Consider the following 10,889-nt stretch of genomic DNA (forward strand, 5'->3'; position numbering starts at 1 on the left):
ACCTTTATGTGTCACTTTTGCATTGGTCATCGTGCACCTGAAACTAACATCACCTTCCAATCAGTCTGTGCCTAAATCAAGGATATAAATTTAAAAAATCTAGAAGAAATTTAATAAAAGTAATCTACCCAAATGGACCTCTTCCCCAACCTCAGGCCCAAATAATGATTTGAAGTTTTGTGCATTCCATCCACATGGCCAGTGGGGGCTGCACAGCCTGCCACGTCTGGCCAGGTGCTTCTCCTGTTTACTGGCCTGCACAGGTCAGGGCCAAAGCCACCTGACTAGGGCTTCCTGTTTCCAGAAGAGGGAGCCTTGCCCGGCCTCTGAGACTAATGGATGCTCCATCCATGTGAGGCCAAAGCTTGGTTCAGGGCCCTGATTGCAGAGGAGGGGCCCTGGCTGTGGCTTCTGTCAGATGTTTTTATTAATAGTGAGTAGAGAAGCTTCTATTTGCTCTAAGGTAAACCTCTCTTCATTTTTCACTTTTTTGCCTCATGGATTTATGAATTTCTGGTGCTTGTAAAAAAATGGGTGTCCAAAATGACATGCATTCCAATTGGCCAGTCATAGAATTTGAAATATGTAAGAAATGGGCAGAAAGTCTTTGTAGGACCCATCACCATACAATGGATCCCCTTAGGACCTTTCACCCTTTCACACATCCCTTATTCAAATATTTGAATAAATCTTTTACAATGATCCATTTAGGAGGGTTTTGGGCATTGAATTCATAGATCCTGTGTGTTTCTGTATAGATTTTGGAGTGATTCTGTGGGGGAAACCCAGTAGAGTTTCAGACAGAGGAAAACACCTTGACAGGGCAGAAACTAATATAAAAAATTTGGCACGTGCCTATTTCCCAAAGAGCTCCATTTTATCCTGAGGCCAAGGAGACATTGTGCATCCCAATCTCATTTGTATTCGATGAGCCTCTTCATTTTTCTACAAAATGTCATTCCTTGAAAAATATTGATAAATGAGGATTGGATCTCATTTCACAGCCTTCTTATCACTTTCATATTTCTTTTAACCCAATTCAGAATGTATTACACTGTCACTTTTCTGGCTCTTGAGAGTCAGACTTATCAATAAGAATGGAACATGTCCTTTATGAGTGCATCTTGTTTTCAACTCAGAGGATTAGCATGTTTGACACATTCTCATTATGCACCAATATGCCAGTCATTTCAAAATGACTCCGGGATGACTCAAATGTTCTTTGCTAACCATCTCTGTGAATGGATTAAAAATAATCCCATCAAATCCAAAAATTATTCCAGTTTGTCTAGGAATCTCTGGTAACTGCTACGCCTAACTTGAGTTTGACAGACTAAAACCTGCTCCTGCGTGTATTTTCTACCAAGTGAAATGTACTGGAGATACATTGCTTATAAACCTCAGAAAAAATCAGTGCACTACCTTATCACGCAACACCTGTGTTCTCCACGGTGCACTCAGCACTTGCTGCCTGGGTTTTAACTGTTACCCTAGAGCCGACATCCTTACCATTTGTCATTTCCCCCCTACTGCCCTCATGTTCTGGTCACCAACAATGTATTGTTTGAGTCTCTGAATTTTCTCTTTGTCATTTTGCTTCTTGTGGTCTTGCTCTCTGTTCTAAGAGCATGTAGGAAGGGAATCATATGAGCCTTGTACCTTTTGGTCTGACATATTTTCCTTACCTTGGTGGGGTGGGGGACCTTTTGAAAGTAAAAGGACAAACACCTCAGTTCCTACCAATCTTTCGACCCTTGCCAGAACCAGCTTTAGCTACCAAGTAAAATATATAAACTATAGATCCTTGAGCCCCTGCCAGAGTCGGCTCCATCTATCAGCCAAAATAATGTACAGATACAAGGAGACCCCAAAGCCCCTCTAATATTTCTTTTTCTTCAGCTTGAGTTCACAGGCCTGGGAAAAGATACCCAGATAGGGGAGCCTGCAGTTAATTAACTACATTTTGGTTACCTGGCTTTAGATAATGCGAAAGAAACATCAAACTTCTTGCCAGTCTACACAGCTGTTGACAAACACCAGCTGCTTTGCCCTTTAGAACCCAACAAAATCTCAAACTTCTAACCCTTCAGGGTCAGTGTTACTCTTAATGTTTGATGCCTTTCCTTGCTTGTAAAATGAATAAACGTTTTACTTTGCTTCCTGATTTTGTGAATTCTTTCACACCCACTGGCACCCTAACAGGTCATTCTCTGGAACAAAAACTGTGAGCTTGAGATTTAAAGCATTATAGACGTTTTCAATGGCTCCCTTATAACACCAGAAAGAATTGTAATCTTGAGCATATTTTGTTTTGGCATCTCTAGCAGTTGTGAAGTTCTTTTACCAGAGCATGACATTGCTCTATGTGTCAGGAACACAGTGTGGTGGCTGTACAGTGATGGGGGACACACTGGGGTTGGCTGTGAGGGTCATGCAGGATGTGAACTGTCCCTGTACACAGTGATTGTGAAGGGCACAGGCATCTAAGTGCCAAGCTGCAGGCAGGGTAAAGGTAATATTTATCTCCTCAAAGGCTTCTATGTCTGAAAGTTCAATCTGATGCCCTAACATGGTCAAGTACAGATGAGTGACATTGTGAGAGTACCCTTCAAAGGGTTTGAGTGGGTCCAAAGTAAAGGCAATTGCAACTGTTGTGTTAACAGGGCCTGAGTCCTCCACAGCCTGTGGGGACTGGGGTTACACTCTGGCCTGCCTGCTGGTCATTGTGCTTTCCAGAGTTGTGGTATCATTTGTGAGATGCTTTAATGTTTCATTCTTTGATACACACACATCCAAATCATTAACCCACCACAGAAAAGTATTCTAATTCTTTGCCCTTTCTGGCAACTTAATCTCCTTGATTTTTAAGAAATAACCCAAGGACAAAGAAGCTATTGCCTTGATGCTTACACTGATCATACAGACCACTAGAGGTGTCAGACTGCTAATATATAGTGTCAGGTGATACAGAGGATTGATGTTGAATATTATTCTGATCAGCTCCACCCCACCCTGGTGGGCAGTGGCACGCCCTGGGCCTAGCCTGGCCAGCCCCTGGGCAGATGCCCAGAGTGAGTTTACCTATTTCTTGATTTTCCATTATGAAGGACATTTTTTAATTTACCATTCAGCTATTTTTCATGCCTGATATCACCTTAAAGTTGACGCCTTTAATGCTTCCCTCCAACAATGCTGTCACATGTTAATGTCTTGACTCTGATCAAAGTTGATAGAAAACTTGAAGTGCGTCCAATTTAGATTAATAAGTACTTTGCTAACACACCATTTAAACCCTCCATACAGATTGCTTTACAAGTGATCTTAACTAAACTTTAATGTACATGTGAAGTATATATTTCTTCATTGAAGTCTGTACCACAAAATAAAGTGCAGAAGACTCTAATCGATTTATTTGATGCAAATTGGAATATGAATAAATGGTTCTCATTCTATTTACAAATCTAGATGCTGTCATTCTTTATAATATATTAGTTTATGGAATGTAGCACAATATTAGAAGATAAATTGTGAATTGTAAGATTTTTAAATAAAGAATATATTAATTTGAAATGTATCATTGACCTAAATATAAAACCTAAAAGAATGGAACTGATAGAAAAAAGTCTAGCAGAAAATGTGGAGATTTCTTTGATATGACAACAAAATCACAGTGCACAAAAGAAAAGAAAAACTGTTATATTAGATTTCATGATATTTAAGAACTATTCTTTAGAAGATGCTGTTGAGAATATTAAAACACAAACCACAGACAGGAAGTAAGTATTTGTAAGTTACATATCTGAGAAGAGACTTGTATCCAGGCTAGATAACAAATACTCAGAACTTTATAATCAGAAAACACAAAATGGACAAAATTTTTGAATTAATACTTTATCAAAGAAGATACATGAACCCAAAATAAGCATGTGAAAGATGTTTTACATTTAGTTATAAGGAAGTGTAAATTAAAACATGAGTATAATAGAGAGACATCAATAAGATGCATGACTAGCAGACCCCAGTATTTCTCCCACAACAAAAACAATGATCTGACACCTGACTATTAATGGAAATATCTCTGGGAGAACACTGGAGTACAATTAAGAAGCTGTGGCAACACAGAAGTGCACAAAAACTGAGAATAGCTGCATAAAAAAGTATAGGATGTGTTTGACTCTTTTGTCCCATCCTTGGGTCAGCATAGGACTGCACCAAGAGGAATCAGGCATGACTTATCCTGTAGGAAAAAAGAAGAGCAGAAAAATCCCATCGGCCCTGGCTACTACCATTGATGCCCACAGCCTTACACTCTGAGAATGTCTCCAATCTTTGTTAAAACTGAGCTCAGCTGACAGGATTTCCTTGTACCCATTCTGTTGTTTCCCGCTCCCTGGACCTGGAATTTCTACACCTATCCTCCAGCCCTGGCACTGCTGCATGGATGGCCACGATTTTGGTCTCTCAAGTGGATAGCTATGCCCTGGATGTGGGGCCACAATATAATAATTTCCAGAACATTGCACATTTTCCAGAAATCGGAAACCCAACACATGCCAAAGAACTGGTGCAATCACATACTCTCCAAAACAGATGCCCCTTCTTGCCCCTGGAACCAATGCCACCACATGCCTTTTGGATAGCATCTCCCCACACCTGAAACTGGACATAGCACATCTATGTACCTTACCCAGTAACCTCCTTCCCATATGCCAGTGAAAATCTCTCCCTGGAAAAGGCAGTCTGTAAAGTCTGAAAAAGATGAGTGCTCTTTAAAATGTGGTGACACCAATGGTAGCCTATAAGAAACTACAACAACAACAAAAATCAGGAAAATAACATTGCCAAAGAAATGTAAAACATTTCCAGTAATTGACTCTCAAGCCATGGCAATTTATGGATTTCTTGACAAAAAGATTCCAAATAATTTTTTTAAACAAGCTCAGCAAGTTACAAGACAACACGGGTAGCTCAACAAAACCTGGAAAACAATACATGAGTAAATGAGAAGTTCATTAGAGACAGAAATCATAAAATAGAACCAAACAAATTCTGGAGCTGAAGGCTACAATAAACGAAATGAAAATAAAATAGACAGCATCAACAGCAGATTTGAGCAGCAAAGAGAATCAGAAAACACATAGACAGGTCATTTGAAATTATCTAGTCAGAGGAGAAAAATAATAAAAATGAGTAAAGAAAGCTTCTGGGACTTATGGGAAATGACCAAGAAAATCAATGCATGCATTATGGGAGTCCCAGAAGAAAAGGGAAGAGAGGTAGAAGGATTATTTAAAGAAATAATGATCAAAAACTTTACATATCTTGGAAAAAAAAGAATAAATAACAAGCATCCAGATTCCAGAAGTTCACAAGACCCCAAGAGGCTGAACATAAAGAGGCCTACACTGAGGCACAGTGTAATTAAATTGTCAAAAGTTAAAAGCAAGAGAGAAGTTGGAAAGCTGTTAGACTCTCAGAATTTCTCAGCAAAAATATTGCAGGCTAGGGGTGAGATGGATGTTGTATTCAAAATTGAGAATGAAAAAAAACCAACTCTGCTTAATGAATACTGTATCTGACAAAATTATACTTTGAAATGGAGAGATAAAATCTTTCCCAGGAAAAAGTAACAAAGAAAAAAGGACCCAAATAAGTTTGAAAACTCAACGTACCTGAAATGTTTCAGGAAGATCTTCAAACTGAAATAAAACCCAGCTAACTAGCAATACAGGATAGGAAAGGAAGCATAATTCTCACCAATAAAGGTATAGATGAATACAAAATAATATACCACTGTGATGGCAGTATGTAAATTACTTTTTAACTCTAATAAAAACTAACATAAAAATGTGTCGATGGATACACAATGTAGAAGCAAACACTGATTACAAGTACACAACATGTATGTGTGGGAGTAAAGTCCAGTTTTTATTTCTACATGCTTTCACCATAAGCACCTTTCTGTAGATATCTTTGTTGCAAAATGTTTGTGCATCATGACACTACATGTGGCTTTCCATTCTCCTCAGCAAAGGAACACTGTGTGGGGCAGGTGTTAACGACCCGCTGTTATAAACAACAAGCAAGCTGCCCCTGTTTTAGTACCTGCTTATGCAGTCTGTGCAGATGGTAAGTTCAAGACTATGGATCTCTAAGGAGTGTTTCCAACCAGCTCTCTGGTACCAAAAAGAAGGCACATCACGAACAGAGTGATGGTTGTGACAGAATGGGTTTGAATTTCACTCCGGTCAAGAACGCTGGCAAAAAGGGTTGGCTCAAATCAATAATACATTACACAAATTACAGGTAAGTAGGATAATCACTTCCTATGTTTTGTTCAGAGGGTAGCCTTAGACTACATAGCGCACAGCAATGCTAGCACCAATTACTGGATTTCTGGATTATACAACACTAGCTTTGGAATACATGTGTCTTTTCCTGTTGCTGCACACTGTCTCTAATGGTAATAGTTCTATTTCCTGTTCATGATATCCAGTCTGGTCACCATCTTAGCACTTGGCATACAGGATGTGTTTGGATCAAAATGCCAAAGAGAAGCCTGCGAAATAGAAGAGGCTGAATTCAAGGCTTTGCCTCAAGCATTATTGGTCAGAATGATTCACCTTCCTAATTAAGCACTTTGGATCTCAGATTAATGCTCAACCAGTGTGTCACTGCCTTATCTGAAATGTCTTTGAGATGTGGCCTTCGATTTCCATATGCATTCTACAACACATTTACTGTATATTTATGGAACAGCATTGCTGAGGACACAAGTTACAAGCCACTACTCCACAGAAAGTTTTCTCATTGCATTCAACAATGACACTACACGCAAGACACTGTGGGTTTACGCTCTCCTTGGCAAAGGCACACTGCGTGGAACAGGTGTTAATGACCCACTGTTATAAATGACAAAAAAACTGCCCTTGTTTTAGTACCTGATTATGCAATTTGTGGGAATGAAAAGTTCAAGACCATGGATCTTTAATGATTCCACCCAGCTCTCTGGTGCCGAAAGGAAGTAGCCTCATAAACCAGCTACTGTTGTGACAGAATGGTTTTGAATATCACTCTGGTTAAGAACATCCTTGAAAAAAGTTGGCTCAAATCAACAATGTATTACACAAATTACAGGAAAGTATGATAATCACTTCCTATGTATTGTTAAGAGTGTAGCCTTAGAGTACATAACATACACCAATATTAGTACCTTCTCACCAGAAAGATTTCTCATTGAATTCAATAATGACACACACGCTAGATGCTGTGACTATCTGTTCTCCTCAGCAAAGGACACTATATAAAACAATTGTTAAAGAACTGCTACTATAAATTACAAGCAAGCTGCCTCTGCATTAGTACCTGCTCATGCAGTCTATGCAGATGGTAAGTTCAAGAACATGGATCTCTAAAAAGTGTTTCCCATCAGCTCATTGGTACTGAAAACAGGTTGCTCATAAACAGAGCTACAGTCATGTAAGACTGGGTTTTAACTTCATTCCAGTGAAGAACACAGAGGCAAAGAGCTTCTTTATGCAGTCTGTGCAGTCTGTGCAGATGGTAAGTTCAAGACTATGAAAATAAAATAAAATAAAAAATGTATTACATGAATTACGAATAAGAACTGTAATCCCTTCTTCTATATTATGTGAGTGCCACCTTAGACTTCACAGCATACACTAGTACTAGCACCAAATTTTTAGTGGACTTCTGGATTACAGAATGCAGGTATTCAAAAACCTGTTTCCTTGGCAAGAGTTGCTGACTGTCTCTAAAGGTTATAGTTTCCTATCCCCTCTTCATGTGAAGAAATGAACCATTGTATTGAAACACTGTACCACATTGTTTTTCGCAATGGTTTTAGGTCTCTTTAGCATATATGCTCCCTTCCAAAACATGGCAGCCTGAACCTGCTTCATATGAATTTCCACCACTTTGTATATGTTGGTAGAGTCCAAGGTTGCTTCATACACTGCAGATGTCAAGTCGCCTCTTGGAACAATACTGCAGGCCATTCAAAATATCTATCACTTGGCACATAGGATGCAGGATGCATTTAGAGCACCTTATTGAACCTGAAGCCATAGAATGGAAATGGCTCAATGCAAAGCCATTGCCTCAGTCCTTACTGGTCAGAGTGATCTAACTCTTGATTAAGCACACTTTGACCCCAGCTTTAAGACTCTACCAGTGTCAGTGCCTCATCTGAAACGTTAAAAAAGAGGTTAAGAAAACAATCTAATTTACAATTGCATCAAAAACAATGAAATTCCTGAGAATTAAATTCACCAAGATGGTAAAAGACCTGTTCTTGGAAACCCATATGTCATTGAAAAAAGAAACCGAAGAAGATACAAATAAATGGAAGCATATACTGTGCTCATAGAGAGAAAGAATTAACATCATTAAAATGTCCACACTGCTTGAAGCAATCTATAGATTCAATGCAATCTCTATCAAAATACCAATGGTATTTTCCACAGAACTAGAACAAATAGTCATAAAATTTATATAAAACCATAAAAGATTCCAAATAGCCATAGCAATGATGAGAAAGAACAAAGTGGGAGGAATCCACACTATATCAAACTATACTAATCTAAATTGTCATTAAAAACAACAACAACAACAACAACAACAACAAATACGTAGACCAATAGACAGACCAGAAATAAATCCTTGCCGATACGGTCATTTAATCTATGACAAAAGAAGGCAAGAATATACAATCTAAGGATGGTCTCTTCAACAAATACATGCAAACTAAATGAAACTGGACCACCTTCTTATACCATATACAATAATAAATTCAAAATGAATTAAATACTTAAATATAAGCCCCCAAACTTTTAAACTTCTAGAGGAAAACATGCAGGAAACTCTCTGATATTGCTATTAGCAATATTTTTTTCTGATGTATCTCTTTGGACAAGGGAAACAAAAGAAAAAATAAACACATGGGACTACATCAAACTAAAAAGTTTTTGCACAGCAAAGAAAACTATCAACAAATTGAAAAGGAAACTTACTGACTGGGAGAAGGTATTCGCCTATGATACATTTGATAAGGGATTAACATCCAAAATTTATAAAGAACTTGTACTACCCAACAACAAAAAAATAAACAATCCAATTTAAAAAATGGGCAGAAGACCTGAATAGGTATTTTTCCAAAGAAGACATACAGATTGCCAATAGATATATAAAAAGATTCTCAAGATCACTAATCATCAGAGAAATGCTAATCAAAACCACAATGAGATATTCACTAACATCTCTGGGAATGGCTATCGTAAATACATCGACTAAAAAATGCCGGCAAGGATGTGAAGAGAAAACCCCCATGCACTGTTGGTGGGATTGCAAATTGCTACAGTCACTATGGAAAACAGTTTGGAGGTTTAGGTTTCTCAAAAAATTAAAGATAAAACTACCAGTTGACAAAGAAATTACACTCCCAGGTATTTATCCAAAGAAAACCAAAACACTCATTTGTAAAGATCTATGTACCCCTATGTTCTCTGTGGCGCTGTTCACAATAGCCAAGGTAATGAAAGCAACCTAAGTCCCCATCAATAGACACTAGATAAAGAGGTGGTATGTACCTTCCATAAGCCAATGTGTGTAACATGTTTACTTCAATAAAGAAACAATATTATTATTATAAAAATGAAGTTTATTTAAAATGTACATTTAAATATCAACAGAAAAAATTTCAAATATTATAATTTTATTATGTTTTCAGATTATTCATGAATCCAAACATACATTATATTTACTTCAATATCATTATTTGATTGAACTAGGTCAAAGCCGATCATCTCTATCATAGGATGAATTTTTGGAAAAGTAAACTTATGTGAAATATATTAAAACCACATTTTGAAATATTTTTTTATTTTTCAATTGACATACAATATTATATTAATTTCAGGTGCACAATATAGTCAATTAGACATGTATATAATTTCTGAATGGTCACCCCAATAAATCTAGTACCCATCTGATACCATATAATGTTATTACAATATTATCGACTATATTCTCTATGCTATACTTCATATCTCCATGATTCTTTTGTAACTACCAGTTTGTACTTTTTCTTTTAATAACTTAAAAAAATTTTAATTACACTTGACATGCAACAAATATTAGTTTCAGGTGTGCCATATGGTAATTTATACATTTATGTAACCCATATGACATCATACATGGTTATTACAATACTACTGACTATTCTCCAGGCTATACTCTACCTTCTGATGACTATTTTGTAACTACCAATTTGTGCCTCTTAATGCCCTCCCCCTTTAGCTATCCCCCAACTCCCCAATCTGACAACCTTCAAAATGCTCTCTGTATCTATGAATTTGTTTCTGTTATTTGTTTATCCTGTTCTCTAGATCCTACATATGACATTTGTCTTTCTCTGTCTGACTTAGGACAATACCCTCTAGGTCAATCCGTGTTATTGCAGATGCCAAGATTTCATTTTTAATGGCTGAGTAATATTCCATTGTATATATGTACCACCTCTTATTTATCCATTCATCCATTGATGAACACCCAGGGTGCCCCCATATCTTGGCTACTGTAAATAATGCTGCAATTAACATATGGATTCACATGACCCTTCAAAGTAGTGTTTTGAGTTTCATTGGATAAAGTCCCAGAAGTGGAATAACTGGGTCCTTCTTTGTCTTTCGTTATAGCCTTCTTTTTAATGTCTATTTTGTCTGGTATAAGCATAACTTCCCCAGCTTTTTTGTTTGTTTCCATTTTCATTTTCATGAAACATCTTTTTCATCCTTTTACTTTCAATTCGTGTGTCATTTAATCTGAAGCGAGTCTCTTGCAGGTAACATTTGTAAGGATCTTGTTTTCTT

At 37.4% G+C, this 10,889-nt stretch overlaps 1 pseudogene; it reads right to left on the reverse strand.

Annotated features, from left to right (window-relative positions):
• Nucleotides 1-2,178: 2,178 nt before the first annotated feature.
• LOC102896579 lies at nt 2,179-8,018 on the reverse strand (annotated as a pseudogene).
• Nucleotides 8,019-10,889: the final 2,871 nt, after the last annotated feature.

This window comes from Pteropus alecto, unplaced genomic scaffold, assembly GCF_000325575.1.
Source record: "Pteropus alecto unplaced genomic scaffold, ASM32557v1 scaffold201, whole genome shotgun sequence".
In the NCBI taxonomy this organism is placed as follows: domain Eukaryota; kingdom Metazoa; phylum Chordata; class Mammalia; order Chiroptera; family Pteropodidae; genus Pteropus; species Pteropus alecto.